Genomic DNA, 25,839 nt, shown 5'->3' on the forward strand with positions numbered 1-25,839 from the left:
ACGAAGGGATAGTGGAAGACAGGCCAAACCTGAAGTCACTTCTCACAACCCGAGGAATTAGAAACAATTTTCAAAAGCACATTATTCCATAAGACAATCACTAGCTAGAGCTTACAGTGGAACTTAGTTTAATAATAGAATGCCCAGAAAATACAGAATTTACTAAGTATTGTGTTATCAGATATAATATATGCAGATATACTTAGTATGCACACACGTACGAACTGAGAGTGTAAAACTATTTGAAATTTATATTAACCACTCATGTGAAACCTGAAGCTTAATTAGCTTCTGATAGCTTAAAAGGTAACTTTCTTCACCCTGGATGAAAATTATTAGCTGCAACAGCAGTTTAAAATCTTTTCTAATTTTAAGTCATTTTATATTTTAAAATTAATTTGATGACATAATTTGACTGGTACACACTTACAATTGTTGTTATGTATTTAGTCAAGTAGAAAATAAAATAATAGGGAAAACATGACTTTTAACAGTAAAAGAAGTGAGCTACAATTTGTACCAGGCTTATGTAGCTATCACATCACATCAAATTTACATGAAAGTGGTTTTGATTAGATAATTAGATTTTTAAGAAAACAAATACCATCCACTATTCCCAATCATCTGTACAAATTAACATCTTAAAAATGTAATAAAAGAATTTTGCAGATTAAGAAAAAAAGTACCTAAACTACTGTGAAGGCCTGAATTGATTCTTCTGATCATAATTTATAAATATAGTAATATTTACAGTATATATGCATATATTATATACCCATATATACATCATGTGAGCAAGTGGGGCCCGGGAGGTGGAGGCTTAGGGAACCTGCCTCAGGAATGGCGGGTGCAGAGAAAGCCGAGTGAAAGGCTCATTAGCCGGGAAACGGGACTTAGTATGTACTAGAGGAAACGGACTTTGCCACCACGTAAGATTCCTGTGAAGCAGCAGAAAGGAGGAGCTCTGTCTGCTAGACATCAGAGAGTAACTTCTTGCAAAGGTCCAGCCTTTTCAGGGGGCATTACGGAGGGTGAAAGCCAGGCTCGCTAACTATTTTGGTAATCTCTCAGTAACCAAGTACAAGATATATTAAACTACTTATACAAATAAACATCTATTTTAGATTTAAAAGTGAAAAAGCAATTACACATTTCCACTGATAACCACAAGAAAAAATTACCTTAATTTTTTAAACAAATTTTTATAGCTAGGATATACTATCACCAGAATTAATAAGTATTTTCCTTAACATTTTTAAAAAAATGTCTCTTACCTGACCTGTAATAACATCCTGTGGACGTTTCCAGGAATCTATTCTCAATGATGGAGGTAATTCAATCTTTCCTTCAGGGTCTTCAAAAAAAATGCTATATTAAAAAATAGAGAAATTGAGCTTTTCTCTATATATGGTTTTATTAAATTAAAAGGAATTCAATCCAAGTAAAATTAAGTGACTGGATTCAATCAATAAGCATTTATAGAGCAAAGCTCCTGCGCAACTAATTTGAGAACACTGCACTTCGCCTCTGCACCTGGAACACTGCACTTTACCCCTGCACCTCCACTGCCCTTCACCCCTGCACCTCCACTGCCCTTCGCCCCTGCACCTGCACTGCCCTTCGCCCCTGCAACTAGAGCACTGTGCTTCACCCCTGCACCTGGAACACTGCACTTCACCCCTGCACCTGGAACACAACGCTTTGCCCGTGCACTTCACCCCTGCACAGAGAACACTGTGCTTCACCTCTGCACCTGGAAACTGTGCCTTGCCCCTGAACCTGGAATACCACACTTCACTCGTGCACCTACCTGTGCTTCACCCCTGCACCTACACTGCACTTCGCCCTGCACCTGGAACACCATGCTTCACCCCAGCACCTGACCACCGAGAGCCTGACTGCAGAGGAGCACGTGCAGGAAGCAGTACAGACACGTGGGCACTGCCCTGCATAGCAAATTGAATGTGGTGGGAAAATAATTTTAGATGGAGCAAATGGCCATTTTTTTTTCAAATAAAAGGATACTTTTTCATTTTTCATTAGAGAAGTTTTAAGTTTACAGAAAAACCATGCAGAAAGTACAGAGTTCCCATATAACCCCCCCCCACACACACACAATTTTCCCTACAGTTGACACTTTGCTTTAGTGTGGTGTCTTTGCTACAAGTGATGAAACAACATTGTAATGGCTATACTATTGACTACAGACCACAGTGCACATTAGGGCTCACTCTTTATGCATATTTCCTTGGGCTTTTAATAGTTTTATTCTGATATCAAGTATGCAACCTAAAAATTTCCCTGTTAACACTTTAGAATATACAATCCAGCTGTTAATTATATTCACAGTGTGGGCTGCAGTCAACACCACTCACTACTACAACTTTTCCATCATCCCAAACAGAAACTTTGTACCAAGCAAGCATTATCACCCCTTTCCCTACCCCCACTCCGTCCCCCGGTAATCTATGTTCTAGTTTCAGACTCTGAATTTCACATTCTAATTATCACATAAGTGAGATCTTACAATATTCGCCCTTTTGTGTTCGGCTTATTTCACTCAACATAATATTGACAAGGCTTACTGATGTTGTCACATGTATCATTCCTTTTTATGGCTTACTAATATCCCATTGTGTGTCTAGACCATATTTTGTTTGTCATTTATCAGGGGATGGACCCTTGCGTTGCTTCCACCTATTGCCTGTCATGAACAGTGCTGTTATGAACGTTGGTGTGCAAATGTCTGCTCGAGTCCCTGTTTTCAATTCTTTTTGGTGCATACCTCAAAATGGGATTGCGGGATCACATGGTAATTCTATACTCAACCTTCTGAGGAACTGCCAAACTGTTTTCCACAGCAGCTGCACCAGTTTACATTCCCACCAACCATGAATGAGTTTTCCTACTTCTCCACAGCCACTCCAACACTTTTTATTCTCTGTTGATTTTTTAAAAATAGTAGCCCTTCTAGTGGGTGTGAAGTGGTACCATTTTGTGGTTTCAATTTGTATTTCCCTAGTGGCTGATGATGTTGCACAACCTGGCATGTGCTTTTTAGCCATGTTTATACCTTCCTTGGAAGCATGTCTACTCAAGTCTTTTGCCCATTTGTTATTTGGGCTGTTGTCTTTTCTGTTTGTTGTTGAGTTGTAGGATTTCCTTATATATTCTGGATATTAAACGCTCATCAGATAGATGAATATTTCCTATCTCCAAGCCTCTGTGTCTCTGTCAGCTGTGAAGCAACCATTCTTCAAGCATCTGCATTCACTCTGAACTCCCTCCAAACTGAGAATATTTTCTTCCATTCTGTAAGATATCTTTTTACTTTCATGATAAAGTCCTTTGATTCACAAAACTTTGTGATTTTGATAAAGTCACATTTATTTATGTTTTCTTTTATTGTTTGTACTTTGGGTTTAAAGTCTATGAAGCCACTACCTAACACAAGGCCTTGAGATGCTTCCATATGTCTTCTTCTAAGAGTTTTAGAGCTTTGGGTCTTATATTTAGGTCTTTGAACCATTTTGAGTTAATTTTTATATATAGTATGAGATAGGGATCCACCATCACTTTTTTATTCGAGATCATCGGGTTTTCCCAGCACCATTTGTTAAAGAGACTATTCTTTCCCCATTGAATGAATTTGCTACCCCTGTCAAAGATCAATTGGCCATGGATGTAAGGGTTTATTTATGAGCTCTCAATTCCTTAGTCTATATATCTCTCCTCATGTCAGTGCAAAAATATGAATTATCTGTGAATCTGTGTTTATTACCTGATTTTTTCCTCTTGTTTTTCAGTCATTTTGTCATTTAATTTCATGCCTGGTAATATTTGATTGCATGATGTGTATTGAATGTAAAAATGTCTTTAGGTTCTAGATGGCAAGGTGCTCCCCCAGCGAGCAGGCTTTCCTCCCTCCGGCAGTTGAGCACACCAGGACCTGACGCAGCCAAGGCTGGTCACAGGGTGTGACCCACTCGGGGCTTCCTGGTCTGTCCTCACTTTCCGCACAATATTGCAGGATCCTGGGGGCTAAGTGGATGGCTGGAGTGTTGGCCAGGGTGCCCTCCCCTCGGTGGAACATGAACCCTGTGCCGGTTTGAAAGTGCTGTGCACCCTAGAAGGGTCACGTCCTTTAATCCTGACTCAGTATTGCAGGGTGGAAACTTCAGATTATCTCCACAGAAATGTGGCTCCAGCCATTCAAGGTGGGTGTTCATTAGTTTATGGAGTCCTTTAAAAGAGGAAACAGGGGTTGACTTCTCTGTCTTTGTTGCCCCTTCATCTTGTGCTGGCTCTGGGTATGTCTCTTGCCTCGTGTCTGCTCCAATGTGACCCACAAAAGCTCAGGACTGAGGGTTTGGGAAGGTAAGGTGTGTGGAGGCTGGAAGCAGGGAGGTAAAGAATAAAAATTCCCCTTTTGAGAGGGTACAAGGGTAGCTCAGTGGCAGAATCTGGGTTCAATTCCCAGCCCATGCACTCCCCCAACCCCCCAAAAAAATCCCCGTTTGAGTGGACGTTGCAGAGGAGAATGAGAAAGCTCACATGCTAATACATTTTATTCCATCATAAAATGGACAACCACAGTGAGAATCTGCTCATATTCAAGGTTACTTACAAATGTCAGGTTCTTTCCCATTTCGTCCTTTTCTTTTCACCCTTTCCCTGCATCCCACTTCTCTGCACTGATGTCTGTTTCACTCCACTCTAGCCAGATTGGAAACTTCCACTTCTTTTGCTCAACAGAACCTGATTGCACACTGCTGCCCAAAGGGTACTGCCTAGAGGGAGAGACAGAGAGAGAGTTCTGTCCTAATGGAAACTTCCACACAGATATTAATAGATTAATTGCATGACATAAATTTAATAATTTTCTCAGCAGCGTTACATTAAAGACATTTTTCAATCCAGTTGTATCCATGGCTCAACAGTTTCCACATGGTGAGGTCCTAAAGACTCAAAAAAAAAAAAAAAAAACACCCAAAAGAATGAATTCCTGTGCAAATTCTGAGCATCCATCCCTCCCTAAATAATGGCTGTTTTTTGACCATCCAAAAAGAGATGCAGAAGGCGCTATCATCAACACAGAAGATGCTTGGTGGTGTTTATTTATAAACAACCCCCTCTTAAAGACAGTCCTTTAAACATATAATAGTACAACCTTTCTAAGATTAGTATGAATATAATTTTCATTTTTTCTCATGCCAAAGAATTACAGGATCATCATTTAAAAAGGAAACTGTAATACACAAATCAGATAAATAAGAAAAACATAACCTCCCCTCTAGAAACTGCATTACTAACAAGTTTTTATTTTCTTAGACTAATTATGCAGATTTTTCCTTGAAAAACTACATCATTTAGCATATTCTCTCTTACAAATCACTTTATTTCACTTATCAACATATTGATAACATTTCCCATGTCCATAAATGTTTATCAAAATACTGTTTTAATGACTGCATAATTTTATATTTTGTGAACATATCACATTCCATTTAACTACGCTTCTATATTTGGAAATACATTTTAAAATTTTTTTCAAATTTTCACTTTTTTAAACAAGAGTGTGGTGGTTATTCTTTTTTCCAAATCTTTGTATAAATGCTTAACTATTTCCTTAGGATACATCTCAATAAGGAGACTTACCATAATAAAGGACAGGAATGTTTAAAATTTCTGATAAATTTTAAATGGGAAATAGGTCCAACTTTTTCCATTGGACCTATTTCATACGTTCACTATGAGTATATCGCAGTGCTCACACCTCTAATCTTTGTCGATGATTTTTATATTTTTATAAGTTTAGACTTCCCAAACAGGCATCTCATTTAATTTTTAAAGTTTTAACTATTTTGCTGGTGTTTTTCTTTTGCTTACTAGCTATCTGTATTTCTAATTTGAATAGTTATTTTGTGTTATTTTTGCATGAGAAAGATATTTGTTTTAGTTATTAAGATATTTGTATTTATATTAAGATATTTGTATATACTAAGGATGATGAATTGACCAATTTATTCAACAGATAATTTCCAGAACCTACCATGCGCCAAGCCCTGCTCTAGAAACGGGGATACAGCGGTGAAGAGGCGGCAGAGAAAGACGCACATTTACATTTCACAGTTGCTGGGTGGAGACGCACAATGAACGATGCAGCTCAAGGAGAAAGCGCAGCAGGCTACAAGGTGGAAAGGTAAGGGGGGACTAACACTGGAAGGGGGAGGCGAAGAGCTGTGGTGACAGCTGTCCTGCGGGGCGAGGGAGTGTCTGTGAGGGGTGGCCTTAGGCGAGGGGGGCGAGCTGCTGGGTGACCCCCTGAGGGCCCAGAGCGCACCTTCCTTACACCCTGCAGGGTCCGACTCGCCACGCTCTGGGCCGCCTCCTTCCAAAGAGCCACTAAGACTCATGTGCTGCCCAGGGTCCGGGACAAAGCGAGAGGGCGGACACACACGCAGCAAGGCTGTTCCCTGTAGGGAAAGGAGGGAAGAGGCTTATGCTGTGAAGAGTGGAGCAGGAATCCCATTCTACGAGTGAAAAGGTGAAAAGGCCTCAAAACAGAGAGGCACAGACACTATCCGTGATTTTAGGGTTCCAAGTTTCCCAGAAATTAAAATGAAGTGAATAAAGCTCACAAATTCTCAATAACCACTATAAAATGACAGCAGCAAAGGCCACCTATAGATCAAGCAATAGCCAAGCAATAGCCAGGAACTTCTGATGCTGAAATTGTTAGAGAATATGAAATATTGCATATAAAACATTAAAGTTTTAAGAACGAAGTTGCGAAAAGAAAGGCAAAACATGAGTATCATAAATAACCAGAATGATTTGGAAAGAATTAGAACATTTACAAATGAAAATTATGTTGAAATTAAAAATATATTTGTGAAATAATACATGAGAGCTAATTGAGGAAAAAAATAGTGAACTGAAAGGTATATCTGATAAAATTACCCAGAATTCTGCCCAGAGGATAAAGTGATAATATGTAAAAGAGGTTAAAAAATAGGCTGAATAGAATAACGAGCTCTAATATATATTAAATTGGAGTTTCAAGAGATGGAAATAAATACAACGGATGAAAACCAATGCTTGAAGAAAAAATTGCTGATACTTTTCCCAAACTAATGGAAGACATGACTCCACATATGCAGAAAGCACAACATATACTAAATAAAGTATCTAGAACATTGTAGTAAAATGGCAGGGCATGTGAGACAAAGAAGATCTTAATATCATCTAGAGAAAAAAAGACTGGTTGATAAAAAAGAACTACTTGTAGACGCAGAGGCTTCTTCCATGCTGGACATCAGGATGGGGTGAAAGGATGTTCTTAGGGTGCTCAGAAAAAAATTACTGCAAACCTAGAACTGTGTGTTTCAGAACTGTGTGTTCTGAAAAACTTTTTCTATAATGGAGTGAAATAAAAAATTTGCTAATGGGTTAAAAACCGAGAGAAAGTTTGTCATCCGATTCCTTTTCTAAGTGGTTTCTGAAGAATATAGTTGCAGGTCGAGCAAAGGGAAAATAATCCCAGAAAAGAAGAATGGAGAGCAAAGAAATTGATTTTTTTTAATTGTATGAAATTAAAAAAAAATGGTTTCATTATAAATATAATGCTGATAATAATAATGTTCTAATTTGTTGAGTTTAAAAAGAGAGACACAAATAAAATCTGAGCAAAAAAAGACTTGAGTGATTGGTGTTAACATATTCAAATGAATTCGCATTATTTGGAAGAAGGTTAAGATACTGATTAAATTTGTGATTTTAAGATTTTTTTTAGTAAACACCAAATGTAATGAGTAAAATAATTGTTAGAAGATATATAATATCCAACGCAATAGAGAAGAAAAATAGAATAAGACAATTAACAACTGAGAAAAATTTATATCAAGTTTTTAAAAAGGAAGAGGCAGGGCATAAGGAGAGACAAAAAGAGTTACACAAAATACAGGGGGGAAATGATACACAAAGTAAAATGGAAAAGATAAGTCCAAATATATGGATTTTTAAAATAAACATAAATGATCCAGTCTCACTAGCAAAAGCATATATTTTCAGATTTGATTTTTTAATTCTAATTATATGCTCTTTAGAAGATGTACACACAGGTCCTTAGGTGGTGTTCGGTTGGGGGAATAAGGGAGGGCTGTATGGCTGGAATCCTGGAGTCACTCCGGAACGGGAGGTGAGCCCTTACGATCAAGGTCTTTGCGCAGCAAACAGCTATCCATGCATTATTCAACGGACATCTAACCACCCCTGCTCAACCCGCTAGCATAATAATCCTTTGTTTAATGTGCCACCCCTTTCATGTCATCACCTAACCCCTGCCCTTAAGAACTGCACTCACCAAAGCCCCTGCGCGAACTCACCTCATTCCCTTTTGGGTTTGGTGAGCTCTGCCCAAGAGTGCAGCCAGTAACACACACTCATTTACAATCCTTTCGTCTACTTTTCTTTCTCTCAAATACCTCATATCTTAAAACCTTTCAGATCCTTAATTGTAACTTTTGAAGGAAGCCCTGTGTCATTCAATGCCACAAACCAAAAGCTTCCATGTTTAATGTTATCTTCTTGCTATATAAGTAAAGCAAATATATTTAGGCCAGGGTCTCACTGAGGGGGAGCTGTATTGTCATCTTCTACAGCAAGCTAAATATTTTATAAACATCTGCAAGTGACCCTAAATAAATCTAAAGTCTAAGGTAAAAACAAAAAAATGAAAAAGTGAAACCTCCTGAACATGCAGCAGCCGGCACGGGGGAGAGGCTCATCATGTTTTAGTTTCATGAATGAACAAATAAGTAGCAAGCAGCAGGTCATGAAGCCTTGTCTGTGTAGATAAATTCATTTTGACTTTTGCAATATGTGCCTTGGGGTTGTGACGGGACCTGGGGGGAAGCGAGGTGGGGTGTCAAGTCGGGCAGGAACAGATGTCCACATCCAGCCTTGTCATTACTGCAGCTTGATGTTCCAGGTGTTTTGTATTTTTTTTTCTTTGCTTTTAGAGAGAAAGAATCCGCCCACGTTTTCAGGTTCTCATTGAGATACACTCACAGGCTTTGAAATTAACCTGCTGGTGAAGTGCAAGGAGTGAGAACCTACTGCAAGTTTTGTTTCTTCTCTCTGGTTTTGTGCAGCAACTGTGGGTCTGAGGCTTCTGGTGCTCCAGTGCAGGAAGTTGGGGCTGATGGCCAGAGTTGGAAATGGAGGTGAGGGGTGGGGTGTGCACGAAGCTAAGGCATTGGGCATTTAAAATGTGTCTGTGACTTAGTCTTTGTAGAATGCTTTTTTCAAATGCTTACCTTTCCTGGCATGAGTGGCCCTCAGAGAGTTGCAGTAGATGAGAAGGGGTGCGGGTGTGGTGCTGGGTGCTAGGCCAAGGTGTCTTGGGTCTGGAACCCCTATTTTAGGCTGTGTATTTATTCATTCATTCATTTATTCATTTATAACATGTGAATGGAGGATTCACCAAATAATAAGACCTATGGAGCTAGTCTAAGCCCCTTGTTTGGAAAAGGAGGAAATGGAGGTTCAGAAAGATTAAATGACTTGCTCAGAGTCACAAAGCCAGTTCCCAGCAGTTTTGAGATGAGAACCTCAGCCTCTTGCCTCCCAGTCTAGTGTTTCTTGGGCTTGTGGAGGCTGCCGAGAGGAGTCAAGCTGGCCCTCTGCCTTCAAAGAAGTTCTGGTCCAGTGGGCAGTGGCGAGCACGGCATTGTTTGGGGATGTTTTCAAAGGGGAGGGGAGGCAGTGACTCTTCCGGCCTATGGCAGTCCTGCAAAGGAAGGCTTGGCCTGGCCCCATTTGCATTTCTGTCTGCCCGTCTATCTGTCTGTCCTTTGTGCATCTCTACCTCCTATTGGGACGCCTACTGCCCCTGCTGCCTAAAGATTCCTCTTGGGAAACTGTCCTGAGACCCGGCCCAGCCTCAATTTACCCACAGCTGCCTGGCATGGAGCTGTCTGGTCACTTGCTGTCTGTGTGGGCCTTGTCCATTTCTTTTGGCCTCTGCCACAAAATCATGGTCCCCAGGGGCAGGGACCAGTGTGTCAGTGCTGGCCTGGCCCGGCCCATGGCCCATGTCCATGATTCTACCCAGCCCGGCCCCTGGGCTCTGAGTCGGCAGCTGACAGCGTGCCATCGCATGGCCCCTGCCTGGACACAGGGTGGGATTCTCAGACTTGGGGGCCTCAGGACGCTTGCAGGACTGCCTATTCTGAAGGGCCCCTAGCGCCCTCTCATGCCACCACTCGTCCCCCAGGTGGTAACCGTTTACAACCTGACCCTGCAGGTGGCCGACATGTCTGGGGACAGCCTCACTGCCATGGCCTCTGCCCTCATCACCCTCAGTGACATCAATGACCATGTTCCTGAGTTCACCAGGGACAAGGCGGTCCCCAGGGCTGCCCTGTGGGAGGCGCAGAGTCCCAGTGTGGGGCTGACATCGAGAGACTGGAGGGATACCTGGGAGCCCGGGGGCCGGGAGCAGGGGCTGGTCTTCCCCAGGCCCCTGCTGTGGGGTTGGGTACACTGATCCCCAGGAGCCGGGGGCTCCCCAGCATCTGCGAACACAGGGGCTCATGGGGCTGCCCGGGGGCATGGAGAAGGTGAGGAAGCAGTTAGGGCATCTTCCCCACAGTGTGGGGGTGCAGAGGGGAGCTGGGAGAAGGGGGTCCGGACCGAGGTGAGTGAACCCTGGCACCAGGCTGTGGGAGGACCCCACTCTGTAATCCTGCAGGTAACCGGGGTGCCTTCCTCAGTTTTTCTTGGAGGCGGTGGAGGCTGTGAGTGGCGTGGACGTGGGCCAGCTCGATGTGCAGGATGCGGACCTGCCAGGCTCCCCCAACTGGGTGGCCAGCTTCTCCATCCTGGAGGGTGAGCTCAATGGCCACTTCACCATCCGCACAGACCCCGGGACCAACGCAGGCATCCTGTCTGTGGCAAAGGTGGGGGGCACCCCATCGTGTGTGGTGCGGAGGGCAGGGGGCAACAGGGACCCCCATTTCTGAGTTGCCAGCACTGACCCGAGGAAAGGACTCAGGGGTGCAGATTCTGGGTGTGTCCTGAGGAGGGGGGAGAAAGTGCAGCCCCAGGACCTGCTCCTCCCACCGTTCTGCGTGTGTTGCCAGGTGGACTCGACATGGGTGGGCCATGCGGCACACCTCTGCAAGCAGGGCTCAACTGGAGGCACAGCTAGGGATGGCTGTGTGTGCGTGTGTACACACACATGCACAGACACACATGGACACATAAGTACACACACATAAAGGGACGTGCTGTGGGGAATGGGCCTGGCGATGGCGGGGGCCAGGCGCGGCTGGGGCACGGGCTGGGCTCTCCCTGCGAGCTGGTGACTGCTCAGAGCCGCAGGGCACCTGTGCAGCCGCCTGCCCACGGAGCTGACCTCGTGACACCCAGCAGACTTGGTTGGAGCGGTGGCTACCTGTCCTGTTATTTTTACCTTTGTGCACACTTTTTATTTTTCAAGGTTAGAAGGGGAAAGAGAGAGTGCAGGGCTCTCAGCACAAGTCCGGGAGCTGTCACCCTGGGCCTTGGCCACCTTGGGCCTGCCCCGGGGTGGGGTGGGTGCCCACGTGCCAGGCAGACGCCATCAGCCCTGCTCCTCCCACAGCCCCTGGACCGTGAGAGCTGCGCGCTCCACCAGCTCCGCGTGGCAGTGCAGAACGAGGCCCCGCTGCATGTGGCCGCCCCGAAAGCCAGGTGGGGCCAGGCCGCGGTCAGCGTGCAGGTGCAGGTGCAGGAGGCCAACGAGGCCCCCCAGTTCCTGGAGAACCCACTTCAGACCAGCCTGGCTGAGGGGGCGGCCCTGGGGATCCACGTGGCCATCTTCTCTGCCCAGACCTCGACACCCAACACCTGCAGAGGCTCAGGTGGGGGCACCTGCGTTTGTTGGGGCAAGGCAGTGGGGGTCGCAGACGGCCTCACCCCTCCTTCCAGGCCAGGCCCGGGGCCCAGGTGCCTGAGCGGTGGGGGACATGTGGAGTGCCATGGAACCCCGGAGCAGGATGGGCTCCGTCCACAGGGGCCACCTTGGCCAGTCGGTTCCCACCAGCCAGACTGTCTGAGCTGTGTGGGCACCCACCTGGGGGTCCTGGCCGCCCCCCATCCCCACCTCCCCAGGGGTACCAGTGCCAGCTGCGGGCCGAAGGGGGCCAGCCTGAGGGGCTGCGGAAGACCCCGGGGGTGGGGGGACTCAGGGCCGCCCCACCCGCCCCAGCTACTCCAAGGACTATGACCCTGTGGACTGGTTGCAGGTGGCCTGAGCCACGGGCCGGATCCAGCTGCTGCGCGTGCTCAGCCCTGCCTCACCCTTCCTCAAGAGCGCCGCTGGGGCACCCCCTCAGGGTGGGGACACGCCGAGCCCAGCCTGTGCCCCCGCCCGCAGCCTCCCCGCCGCGCACGGCCACCAGCACCCTGTCCATTGAGATCCTGGAGGTGAACAACCACGCGCCCATGCTGAGCCCGCCGGCCGGCAGCCTGTACAGCGACCCCAGCCGGTCCCGGCCTCCTGCTCGGGGCCACCGACGAGGACCTGCCCCCGCACGCGGCCCCCTTCCACTTCCAGCTGAGCCCCGGGGTTCCCGAGCTCGCCCGCAACTGGAGCGTCACTCAGGTTAACGGTGAGGCCCGGGATCCGGGGGCCCGCCCGAGGGGGCAGCGTGGGGCGCACGGTCCGCTGACGGCGCCCCCCGCCCCCGCAGTGAGCCACGCGCGGCTGCGGCCGCGGCTCCGGGTCGCCGAGGGGCTGCCCGGCCTCAGCCTGCTGCTCCGGGACTCGGACAGCCGCCCCCGCAGCACAAGCAGCCCCTGAACGTGACCGTGTGCCGCTGCGCCCAGGAAGGCGCCGGCCTGCCCGCCGGCCTCAGCCTCGGGGCCCTGCTCCTCGCGCGGGCCAGCGCCGCCCTGCTGCTGCGTGAGCCCCACCCTGCTCCTCTTTTCCAGGCACCGCCCCCTTCTCCTCCCGCTGGCCTCAGCCTCGCCTCCTCCCCGCCCAGTGTTCCTTCTCCTGGCTGCCCTTCTTGGGAGGTTCCGCCGGCAACCTCTGGACAAGACCCTTCTGCACAGACCACTGGACGACCCACGGGACAACGTCCTGGACTACCACGACCAGGGGGGCGGGGAGGAAGACCAGGTCAGGGACAGGGTGGCGTGGGTGCTGAGCCTGAGGAAGGGCTGCCTCGAGCTGGCTAGGAGCCCTGGGCCAGTCCTTTCCTGGAGCCCATTCGGGCTTCCCAGAGATTCAGCATGGGGCCCCCGCCTGTGGCCCAGGGTTTGCTCTCCTCGCTCCCTGCAGGACGCCTATGTCATAAGCCAGCTGCGCCACCCAACAGGGCTGAGGGCCCCGGGTGTCCCTCTGGGGCGGCCAACCCTGCGCTGTGACACCCCGTTCAGCCACAGACCCTCCCCCCAGCCACCCTGAGGGCTGCCCAGCAGCCCCGCCAACATCATTGACTTCATCCGTGAGGTGGGTGCTCCTGGGAGCCGTGTGCACATGCACATTCACACAGTGCACTCAAATATCGACATGCACACTCACACATGCATACACACTGACACATGCTCCTGAGAGTCCTCTGTGTGCCTGGCCAGGGAACAAGACCCCACACCCTGTCACTCAGAAGGGAAGGGGGGACACAGAGGCAGGGCAGAGTGTGGCCTTGGGTGGCCTCCAAGGATGTGAGGGTTCCAGAGCAGCAGCCAGCCAGACTGGTGGGGAAGCAGCCCCGTGGGGGAGAGTAGGGCAGGGCTGCCCTCTGCCCGGCACTGACAGAGGGGATGGATTGTCACAGTTGGGTGTGGCATGGGCAGCTAGACACCCAGGGCAGGCCTTGTCTGGGACCTGGCATCGGCTCTAGACTCCCACCTCTACCTTGGAGGCCCAGTAAGGAGTAGATGCGCGTGGGTGGCCGTGCCATGCTGGTGCTGGGTGCCACCCAAGCCCCCAGGGCTGTTTTGAGGTTCTCATTCGCCGTCAGCAGGAGCCCGGCATCTGGGTTGCTCCTCCGGGCACCACGAGGCTGACTCCCAGCCCCTGGCTGGGAGATGTCCTGAACAATGTGGGAAACCAAATGCTGGGGGCAGGGGGCCACCCACAGGCCTCCTCTCCCTGTGAGGGGCAAGCAGGGTCGCAGGCCCTGGGACCAGCCGGGAGGCTGGGGAGATGCAGGGATGGGGTGGGGGCAGGTTTTCTGGCTGGAGTGGGCATAGGGCTGAGCTCATTCCTGTCTCGTGGTGAGGCATCAAGGATCTGGGGAGGAAGAAGAGCTGCCCGAGCGAATCTGAGTCCCTAGCGGGCACTCCTGACAGTGCTGCAGTACCCCGTGCCCCAGCCACCTCTTGATGCCCCATCGGGCAGTGCCCATGCCCCTGGCTGACCTGGAGAAGGGGCCCTGCCACCTGGCCTGAGTGGCTGCAGCGTGGGAAGATGGTGCAGGGCCAGCCAGGGCCTGAGCTCTCCGGGGCCTCTCTGTAGGGCCTAGAGACTACAGATGGTGACCCCAGCGTCCCCCTCTATGACACAGCCCTCATCTATGACTATGAAGGAGTCACTCTGTGGCGGGGTTGCTGAGCTCCATCCTGTCCAGCCTGGGTGACGAAGACCAGGGTTGCGACTACTTTCGGGACTGGGGTCCCCGCTTCACTCAGCTGGCATACATGTATGGCCATTCGTGACAGGCCAGGGGACAGCCGCTGGCCACAGTCTTCCCAGGCCGCTGTGTGCACCTGAACCCACCTGTCCAAAGCCAAAGAGCCAGGAGCACCGTCCCCCTGAACCAGGGGCACATGTGACCATGGGGGATCCTGGCTGGGGCTGGACCAGGTCCCAGTGTCAGAACCAGAAACGTGGGCATAGGGCAGCCAGGGTGGGATCGCAGCACCTCCAGGGCCGGGGAGTCCCACTCCCAGCTGCCCTGCTGGGGGCACAGTCCCCCACTGTCCCCTTTGCCTCACCACTCTCACAGCCCCCGTCTGCCTCTGAAAGGACGCCACCCTTTTTGCCAAATTTGAAGAAAAAACCTGGTAGTCTCTACGAGGTGGACCCTGGCCTCCAGCGCCACAATGCCCCCAAACGGGGCTTCCAGGGGTCAGCCTGGAGGGAAGCTCCCAGCCTCACACCTTCCCAAGGTGCCCCAACTCGGGGATCAGCGCCAAAGTCAGGTCGTGAGCAGGGGGAGCATGGGGGGCTCAGCGCGGGGGGTGGTGGAGGGTGGGCGGCTGTGGCCACGGCGGAGGAAGGAGCAGGGAGAGCCCTTGCAGAACCGCTTTTTTCCCCCCTCACATGAAGGGCGTGGCTGGGAGGAGAGACCCCGCCCGCCCCTGCGCTGTCCCCAGCGTGCCGCCCTGACTGCTGGGACAGGGGTATCCGGCGGGAGCCTTCCCAGGCCGGAACGCCAGGAGGCTCAGCTGGGCACCCCTTCCTGGTGCGGGGGCTCCGCCAGGCCGGAGTAGTGCTGCCGAGGGTCGCAGGCGGCCGCGCGGGGGTTGGGGGGCGGCAGCAGGGGCCGGGGGTCCTGGGGGCGCGGGCGGCCGGGAAGAGCGGGCCGCGGCGGAGGCGCTCGGTGGCGGGCAGGCGCGGGGACAGCGGCGGGACGCAGACAAGCGCGAGCAGCGCGGAGGCAGCGAACAGCACGTGGCGCAGGAAGAAGCCGCGTCGGCCGTGGATGGCAAAGAGGGGTGCGGCCACCTGGCCCAGGAAGCCCACGGCCAGCACCAGGCCCAGGCCCGCGCCCCTGCCGACAGACAGACAGACGCCCACCTGTGTCAATCCCCGGTGACCCGCCCTGGGGCGCGGCCAGCCCTTAGAGGTCAAGGCGCCCGGAAATTAGGAATAAATGAGGGGGTTGGGCAAGAGCTGCTTCCCGCCCTGGGAAGAGCTTTGCTCTGTAGTGAGGAAAATGGCGCCAACTTGCCCCGGACTGCTACCCCCGCGAGGCTTTCCAGTCTCTTCCCCCACTCGGCCTGTAAGAATTTGAGAGTTTTTGCCACGCAAAGGAAGACTCCAAGAGACGTTCTCTCATGCAACACGCAAGGGGTTTATTTTCCACACATGTGTGGGGCTCATTGAACACGCAGGAACAGAGAGCCCCGAACCTGAGTTTGTAAAAGTTTTTAAAAGGGGTAAGATGAGGGGGGTGGGGGTCGAGCATGGGTCACAGGTGCTGTTTTGCAAAAAGCAGATAAGAGCAGTTTTACAACAAGCACTTTTAACAGTTTCACAGCGGGCATTTCTTGAGCATGAGTCATGGGAGTGGCTATTGCAGATAGCCGCAGTTTTACAACAAGTGATTTAGGCGCAAAGAGTCATGGGGGGGGGGGGCGAGAAACAGATAACCGCCCTAGGAAAGTCTCGGATTGTTTACTTTCAACCTGATGGGGCCCATAATTCTTTTCTTTATAATTCTTAACTCACACCAAATGCATAGCCATGAATATAAAATGACACAAATGCTTTTGCTGGATATTTCAGAAGCTAAAATATATGTAAATAGCGAAATTAAGCAGGAAAAATTAGCTACTGCTAAGCTTTATAAAATCCCTTTTTACAGGCCTACCACACCCCCGAGCCCGACCCCGCCTGGCCGGGACCCCAGGAGGAGGGCTGGGAGGAGTGCATAAGCTTGGGGATGTCGGCCTGGCCCGGCCCCTGCCTGGGGGCTCCCCATGCCGGGGGCGCTCACCAGGTCACCGTGGGCAGGAGCTCCGCCGGGTAGGTAGAGGCAGCTACGTGCAGACAGGGCCTGGGAGGTCACGAGACCCAGCGCAGCAGGCGGCAGCAGGGCCCAGCCGGACAGGTCTGGAGGTGGAGGGCACAGGCACCTGCTCAGGCCCGGCCCCCTCCCACCCATTGCCAGCCTTCTCCAGCTTTCTGACCTTTGAAGGGTCCTGTCACACAGCAGGGCTCTCCCACCTCGCACTGCACCCTGTTCTGGCCTCCTCACCGTGGGGCAACTGCAGGCCACCCCCACCTGTGGTGGCTCCTGCCCCCACCCTGTGCCCTGTCTTGTCCGCATCCTGATATTTATGCCTGTTAAGTAGCAGCCTTCTTTGGGCCTCAGTTTCCCCGAGCACACAACACGCTAGATAGTTGGGATAAAAGGAACGTCTGCCACCCAGGCACCTCCCCTGGGCCGCCAGCCGGGGCTCACACTGGGTCCCTGTGAGCAGCAGCAGGGATGCTAGGCCAGTGGCCATGGTGGTCAGCAGCAGGACCTGCCGGTGTCCCCAGCGATCTGCTGTCAGGAGCAGAAACACTGTGGCCACCGCCTCCAGGCTAGCATCCAGGAAGTAGGGCAGGTAGAAGGACCGCTCTCGTGGGGCCAGAGCGCCCAGGAATTAGAGCCTGATACTGCGGCCAATCAGCCTGGGAGGGAGGGCAGTGCTGGGGGCCCGGCAGACCCCAGAGCTCAGGGACCAAACCTTCGCCCCCAACTCCACCGCTGCCCCCTTTCCCCTCCTTATGAACAGAATCCCAGGATAAGCCTGTTCCGCCAGGTGATGCAGCTGTGTAGGAGTGCAAGGAGAGAGTGGTGCTGGGGCTGGGGGTTCCCTGCAGACAGCAGGACCAGCTCTGTAGCCACGGGGACACGAGGAGTGGGGGCAGAGGTCAGGTGCCTCTCTGAGCCAGCCTGGCCCATGCCCCTCCTGCCTCCTCAGGCACCTGGGTGCCCCTCCCCAGGGGGTAGTCCACCTGCTGTCAGGGAGCTCCCTTCCGGCGAGGTACTGGCCTCCGGATCCACACCGCTGGCCTCTGCAAAGTGTCACAGGATCTTCCCGGCTCGGGCCAGCTACCCCATGGCCAGCAGCCAGCAGGGGGACTCAGGGAACAGGGCTGGGAGACTGTGAAGGGGGTAAGGGTGGCTCGCAGCCCCCAAGCTGCACCTCCTGCCCCCACAGGGGCAGAGAGCAGCCCCTCCCCGGACCCCGAGGGCAGGACACCTAGCCGGGGCTCTCTGTGACCTGTCCCTGCTACATGGTGGCCCTGGTCCCACTCTTGACACTCACCCCCAAAAGAGCAGCAGGAGCCCAGTCCCCAGGGCACTCAGCCCCTGCAGGATGTGCCAGTCCTGGGCGAGCGCCGCCAGCCCAGGCAGCAGCAGCATGCCTGCCAGAGAGAAGAGGCCCATGCCCATGGAGAAGGTCAAGTGATGCAGGGGGTCACAGAGCTCCAGATCTGAGGTGGACACCGACAGATTGAGCTGAGGCCCCCACCCCAGGGGCTGCCCATGAACCCCAGGACTTGCAGAGCAGTTAGCCACCTGCCACCCCCTCCTGAGGTGGGGAACGTGAGAACCCGTTCAACCAGGCAGGGCCACTCCCAGAGGCACCCCCAGATCCCCCCGTGGTACTCATGAGCCACGTAGAGTGTGAGGAAGGCACCTGCCAGGGCAGACCCCAGCAGCAGCCACAGGGCCAGCATGCGGGGAAGCTGGCAGCCAGTGCCGTGCCGGTGCCCAGGACCGTGGCCAGCACCAGAGACCCCACAAACACAGGCTGGCACCCAAACCTGCAGGGTGGTGAGGGACACAGAGGAGTGGGGTGCCAGAGTCCAGAAGTGTTGCTTCCTCCCTCAAGGGTCCCAGGCCAGGCTATGGGGGGCCCCACCTCACTGGTCACAGATGGCCCCCAGGAGGACACAGCCCAGCAGCCAGCCCAGGAGGTGACTCGTCTGCTCCAGTGGCCCCTTCCAGGCATCCTCACACACAAGGTCCCACTGCGGGAGGCCACCTGTCACCTGTCAGCCAGCCCAGGCCCCTGGGACCAGGCCCCTCCCTTTCCCCTACTGGGACAGAGAGATGTAAGGAATCCCAGCTTGCCAGGCTGGAAGGGGCTCCAGAGGTTCTGCTCCACCCCCATCCCTGGAGAGAAGGGGAAACTGAGGCTCAGATACGGTGAGGGACCTAGGCGAGGTCACATAGTGGGGCCTCCTGACTAGTGTTCTAAGGCACCCAGGTGACCTGGTTCCCAGGAAACCTGGATGTCAGCTCCAAGTCTGGCCAGAGCATCGAGGTGGGCCCTCCACCCGATGGTTTCTGCTTTTCTCTAGCCAGGGTCTCACTCCTCCTGCTGCCCGCCCCCCACCTCACCCCCCACCTGCTGCTCCGACCATAATTTCTACCTGTTGTTCCCAGAGAGCAGGCCGCACAGGGCCTGGTGCTTTATAACACGGCACACCCATCCCCCAGCCCAGGGACTTGGCTCTAAGTCAGGACTAAGAAGTGCGCTAGGGGCCCCTCCACTGTCCTGCCTGGCTGGGCCCTGTGGGTTTCAAGAGGGACTCCGGGAGTGGCCCTGAGAGCGCTCAGCCTTTACCGGCCGAGAGCCCTCAAGCTCAGCTGTGCCCCTCCCTGCCTGAGTTCCCGTCTCTTTTCTCCAATCTGAACGTGCTGTTTTTGGTGGTGCTACGCTAGCCTTCCTTTCAAAATCAGATCACTTGGTAAGGTTGCTGGGGCACCAACTGACCCACACACCAAACAGGAGGGCGGGTTTAGCTGGACTAGAAGGGGGAGGGGGAGGAGAGAGGTCCAGCAGGTTTCGGGGCCCCAGGTGGGCTATAGCAAGACATGTGGCAACCCTGCTCCAGTTTTCACACTAAGGACCGATCCTCCCAGGGGAGGGGTAAGGGGCTGCGGGGTAAAGGCCACCAGAGGGAGGAGGACAGGTCTTAGCCAAAGGGCAGGCAGGGAGCTGAGCCTGGGAGACACCAGACAATGGATTGCCCCTTGCAGCAGCTCTGACTCCAGCCAGGCCTCCACACCTCCTCCCAGGTGCAAGGTCAACCTTTCTCAGCTTTGAAGGTCCACCTGCTTCCCTGAACTCAAAGCCTGGGGGTGGATTCCAGACTGCTACTGGTGCAGGCCAAAGCCCAGCCTTAGAACATTCCAGACTCAGCTGCTGGCCCTGCCCTGGCATCCACCACTTACTGCTTTCGGATCAGCTGACCACGCCCATCCCTCCTCCCCCCACCCCCATGGCTGCCTGTCACTTGACCACAGGCTCTGTATTAGGCCTTCCCCAGGACACCCACTCTTTCAAGCCCAGGGACTGGGACCCTTGTCCTTCAACTAGAGAACTGGCCTGTGACTTACATACTGGAAAGCCAGCTGCCCCTCCAGCTCACTACAAGGCCCAGGTGTCCACGGTGAAGTCAGGAGGGGCCAGGAAATCCCATCTGCCAGCGGCCATGCCAGGAAGGCGCTAACCCCTCAAATGAAAGCCCCGCTGGACCATGGTCAGACGAGCACGAAGGAGGTCGGGGGACACAGGCGCGGCCTCTGTGGACGCGGCTCCCCGGGGGCAGCCCAGGCGCGACCCGTGGACACGGCCCTGTGGACGCGGCTCCCTGGGGACGTCCCGGTAGTGGCCCCTGTGGACGCGGCTCCCTGGGGGCGACCCGGGCGCTGCCTGGGTGTCCAGCGGCCCCGCGCGCCTGCTGCTCCCGGCGGCGGCTCCTGCGCGCCTGCGGCTGGACCTCTGCCTTCTGTCTTCTTTCCAGAGTTTCAAGCTGGATGGTGGGATTACCCCGCAAGAGGAGCGTGCCCGCTGCGGGTCGGCCTGGCGTGGCGCCGAGTGTGAGCCCGCGCTCGGGGAGCGGCTTCTACGGCCCGTCCAAGGACAAGGTGCCTTGCGGTCCCTAGTGCGCTCCGCGCCAGCCTCGCTGGGCCCTGCCGGGGCGCCTTCCCGATCCCCGGCTTCCTGCGCCCCTTGAACGGGCTCGGTGTCTGCCTCGCGTTGTTCCAACTGGCTTTTTTCCCTTTTCCTTTTTTTGGCATTTGCAAGTGGCATGACTGGTTGGGGAGGGAAAACAGGTGGATGTCAGAACCAAATTTCCCCCAGACAAATTGGGTTCAATAAGCCAACTGACCAAGTGCAAAAGGAGAATAGTAACAAGTCAACAAAAAAGGCATCTTATAGGTATAGTGTGTGGGAAATGTAAGTTTGCAGTCACTCGAGGGATGGGCATGTTTTCTCCTGTCTGATAAATCTATTTTTCTGATCATGTTTCTCTTAAAATGGCTTCAGTCAAAATGAGGGGGTTTGTCTGGAGTTCACACAAATTAACAGGGACAGCATTCAAAGCTGTCCCAGTAAATATTCCTTTCCTGTTTTCTCTGCATCCCTCATATTTCTATGCCCAGAAAACATGACCAGCTACTGTGAACTCTCTTTATCTTATAATATTTTAACTTAGTGTTTCCTAAGTATTAAGTGAAGTCCATGTAATTTTAACATCCACTCAGTGACTCACTATTTCATTTCTTTCACACACTTCTTTCATCAAGCAGACATCTTTCCAAGGCTCTTGGGTGCAACGGTGAATCAAAGTGCCCTTTCACATATAGTTGATATTCAAGTGGAAACAGATTAAAAATAGGTGCATATATAATAGAGATCATGTGCAGACATCTCCATGTTGAAGGAGAAGTAAACACATGACAGTGCTGTATAGACGAATAGGGCAGGGCTTGGGTACATGAATTTTTTTTTTTTTTTTTTTTTTTTTTTTTAAAGAAAGACAGAGAAGGAAGGAAGGATGGAAGGAAGGAAGGGAGGAAGAAAGGGAAACATCTTTAAACATTTTCTTATTTTATTATATTTTGTTTGTTTGTTTGTTTTTTACATGGGCTGGGGCCGGGAATCGAACCGGGGTCCTCCGGCATGGCAGGCAAGCACTCTTGCCCGCTGAGCCACCGCGACCCGCCCTGGGTACATGAATTTTGAAGGGCACGAACTGTGAGAAGGAGACAGCCCCTGTGGTAGGGTAGCACTTCCCCAGCTACCTGGAGGTGACATTGGTGGAAAGGAGCAAAAGGGGGGATTGCGGAGAGAAAGGCAGAGAGCAAAGCAGGCACGAGGTCATCTAGAGCTCAGAAAGTCAAAGAAAGACTCCAGCTTTCTGTCTCAGTGAAATGGGAAGCCACTGAGGATGGAAATGCCAAAGCTCTTCCTGTGCTTCATGCTTTTATCAACTAAAGAAAATCCCTCTAGTCTCTGTGGGGTGGGGAGCGGCAGTGTTACCACTACAAAGGGCTGGGGAAGCTTCTGGAATCCTTTCACACCCAACCTTATGGTCTTATCTCCGCCCCCCCCCCCCCCCCGCCCCCCACCCCTGCCTAGCCTTCGCTTCCTGACATACCTGGAGCCACCGTTGTCTGAGCCTTCAGGGGGTCCCATGGGGGTTCTATGGGGCAAACTGGGCTGATGCTTAGAGGTTTTTCCACTGTAACTTTAAGCCTTGGCCTTCTCAAGTCTGTCGATGTCGTGTTCACCCAGCTCTGTCCAGTTTTGTGGATTTGGGTGTGATTTAAAGATTTCCAATACTGTCACTTGAGAGAGATTTTAGGGAGTGAGTGACACCTTAGTTGTGTCTAATAAATTTGCCTCTTGGCCCAGAGAACTGGAGAAATTAATGTTTTTTACTTATTTCTACCCAAATATTATATGATTCCCTGATTTCTTTTTACTATGACAAAACAACGTGGATGCCGTGATGCGCACATCGCGACTCCCCCGCCTCTCCCCGGACACCGCCAGGACTCCCCCACCTCTCCCCGGACATCTCCGGGACTCCCCCGCATCTCCGCACACATCTCCAGGACCTCGTGCTCCAGCCGGCGCCGCTCCTCCCCGGGCCCGATGCTGCCGGAGCTGGAGGATCTCCTCGGACTTCTGCATGCCCTGCTGCTGACTGAGCTCTTCCGTCTGCAGCCGCGGCTCATCGTTCGTCCTCCTTGATGGAAAACATCTGAGAGTCTCAGTCCCCAAGGAGCCCCAGAGGGCCTTTCCTCAGAGCGCCCGCTGGGAAAACCCTCTCAGCAGCACGGGGGTCTCCACCAAGCACTGGGGCAGAAAGGATAAGCCATCCCTTCGCAAGGGCCACGCTCCATCTACCGAGTGGCTGATATTTCAGGAAAACATTTTAGGGAAACATCAGTAAATTTGGATGCCCCTTTGGCGACTTGATGGTAGAATTCTTCTTGGTAACTATGAGCAAATGGTGTAGGTTTTCCTTCTGATTTTATGCAGCTAAACAATTTTGATGTTTTCAGACTTATAAATATACACAAGTAACTCTCTCTTTATTTATCCTATTGCCTTGTCCTTAAGAAAACTGGATCTGATTAAACAATGGCAGCAGGTATGATGGGAATTTTATGTAGTTCAACTCACATCAGTCAGGATACAACTTTCAGAAAACATTTAAGTACTCTTATAACTGATCCAATAAAAAACGTTTTAAGTATTAGATGTAAATTCATATACTTCTAAAAATCCAGAAACATTGAGGATATATTAATTTAATTGATACAAATAAAATTTGCATTTAATTTCAAATTTTCAGTTTAGCAGCTGCCTATTAAAGCTATATTCAAAATTCTCTGCACACAGATGTCTGAATTAATCATGTCTATTAAAACTTACTGTATATATTGATTTATGTTGAAACATTCTAGTTCTTTTTGAATAATTTGTGGAGACATTTCCAAAATTGTTGGGGATCGTGAAATAGGCCCTATTTTTTTTAAAAAAGGAAAAAGTCCTAAACTTTCAGAAAAATAATCAACACGATTAACTGAATGACAATAACTCATTTTAATTAAAAATAACATAGTTTTATTATGTTTTTATGTAAAAGCAATCATTATACTAAAATATAAATATACTTCATATTTACTCTCTATTTGGTGTTACTGTCCTTATGGTTAAATAAGAGAAATGACAAAATGAATATAGATAAACTGAATATACTCTGTAAGGAAAATAACAAGATATTCCTCTGATTAGAGTTAAACATATTTATATGAAGAAGTTTCAAAATTTACCTTCAGTTACAAAATTTCATTATAAACAAGTTAAAATACCCAATATGTAAAAAGCTTGGATTATGTGTGTAAAATATATTAAGCATTGCATGGGTAGGAATATAAAAATATTTCCTTCCTTCAAGAAAAGTTTAGTCCAGTGGAGTAGGCAATACATAAAATCAGAGCAGCGATGGCTCTGCATGTTGTCAGCCATGATGAACGCACAGGCGCAGATTTAAGAAAGATCTTAACGTCTAGGTATTAATCTTTCAGTTTTCCACACCACTTAATCTTGTTTTTAATATTGAAGCATGATTTACATACCATAAATTCACCTGTTTTAAGTGTATAATTCAATGCTTTTTAGTAAATTTCCCAAGTTGTCAATCATCAGCAAAATCCAGTTTTGAAAACTTTCCACCAACCCAATACCTTTTACAGTTGTGCTCCATTCCAATGAGTCCAGCCAGCTGGCCAGCTATCTACTTGCCGGGCTCATACGGCTTCTTGTCTGTTTTCTCTCACTTAGCAGAATGGCTCTGAGGTTCACACATGGCATCACTGGTGTTAGTATTTCCTTTCTTTTCATGCTGAATAGTTTTTACCTATCCATTGGTCAGTTGATGGACATTTGGGCTGTTTCCACTTCTTGGCCATTGTGAATCATGCTGCTATGGACATTTACATGCAAATCTTTGAGTGGACATATAATTTCATTTTCCTTGAAATAGACTGCTTGGCCATATGGTAAAATTATGTTCAATATTTTCTTAAGAAACTGTTGAGTTTTCCAAAGTGACTGAGCCATTTTACTTTCCTACAAGCAGCCTAATGCAGGTTTCCATTTCTCCATATCTTTGCCAACATTTGTTAATGTCTGTCATTTTGATTGTAGCCAGTATAGTAAAAATAAAGTGGCATCTCTTTAGGCCTTCAATTTGTGTGGTTTACCCAATGATCTTTCCTTTTCCTTATTAGCCATCTGTGTGTCATCTTTGTGAAATATTCCTCAAATCTTTTGCTCAGTTTGAATGGGGTTGCTTGTCTTCTTCTTACTGAGTTGTAAGAGTTCCTTATATATTCTGGATAAAAGTTCTTTGTCAGATATAAGATTTGCAAACATTTTCTCAGTTTTTCATGTTTTTTTAAAATTTCTTAACATTGTGTTTTGAAGCACAAAAGGGTTCAATTTTTAAGTCCAATTTTGATTTTTGGATCCTCCTTTTGGTGTTATATTTAAGAAATCTTTTCCTAACCCAAGGTCATGAATATTTTATCATACATTTTTCAGTAGTTTTATAGTTTTTTCTCCTACATGTAAGTTTTTGACCCATTTTGAATTAATTTTTGTGTGCAGTGTGAGGTAATGGATGAAATTTACCTTTTTATGTGTGGCTATCCAGCAGTTTCAGGACCATGCAACCTGTCTGTGTCTGAATCTAACGTGAACCTTTCACAGGGAGTATATCTTTGGATACTGGAATACACATTTTCATTTAATGTCATCATTGATATGATTGGTTTTATATTGATATAGTTGCATTTATATATACCATCTTGCTGTTTGCTTTCTGTTTGTCTCAGATCTTTTTTGTTCTTCTGTTTCTCTATAATGTCCTCTTTTGTGTTAGATATATTCTGGGGTGCCATTTTAATTTTTTTTGGTTGTTTTACAATATTTTTGCAATATTTTCTTAATAGTTGCTTTAGGGTTACAATATACGTATTAATTTACCACAGTCTGCACCAGGTTGGCACTAAGTTAAGTGATCTACAGAAACTTTGTTCCAAATCAGCTCCTTTCCCTTGCCCATCCTTTGAGCTACTATTGTCATCTGTCTTTATATGTATTATGTGAAAGTAGTTTAATAATTATTCTTTTTGAAAATAAGTTAAAACATATTTATCCCATCTTTTAATATTCACTTACATAATTACTTTTGCCTGTGCTATTTATTTCTACATGTGAATTTGAGTTACCTTCTGTTGCTATTTC

At 49.9% G+C, this 25,839-nt stretch overlaps 2 pseudogenes; one reads left to right on the forward strand and one right to left on the reverse strand.

The window, feature by feature from the left end:
- Positions 1-6,152: 6,152 nt before the first annotated feature.
- On the forward strand, positions 6,153-14,712 carry LOC143686585 (cadherin-15-like; annotated as a pseudogene).
- A 728-nt stretch (positions 14,713-15,440) lies between these two features.
- On the reverse strand, positions 15,441-20,223 carry LOC143686586 (putative solute carrier family 22 member 31; annotated as a pseudogene).
- Positions 20,224-25,839: the final 5,616 nt, after the last annotated feature.

Source organism: Tamandua tetradactyla, chromosome 6, assembly GCF_023851605.1.
Source record: "Tamandua tetradactyla isolate mTamTet1 chromosome 6, mTamTet1.pri, whole genome shotgun sequence".
Taxonomy (NCBI): domain Eukaryota; kingdom Metazoa; phylum Chordata; class Mammalia; order Pilosa; family Myrmecophagidae; genus Tamandua; species Tamandua tetradactyla.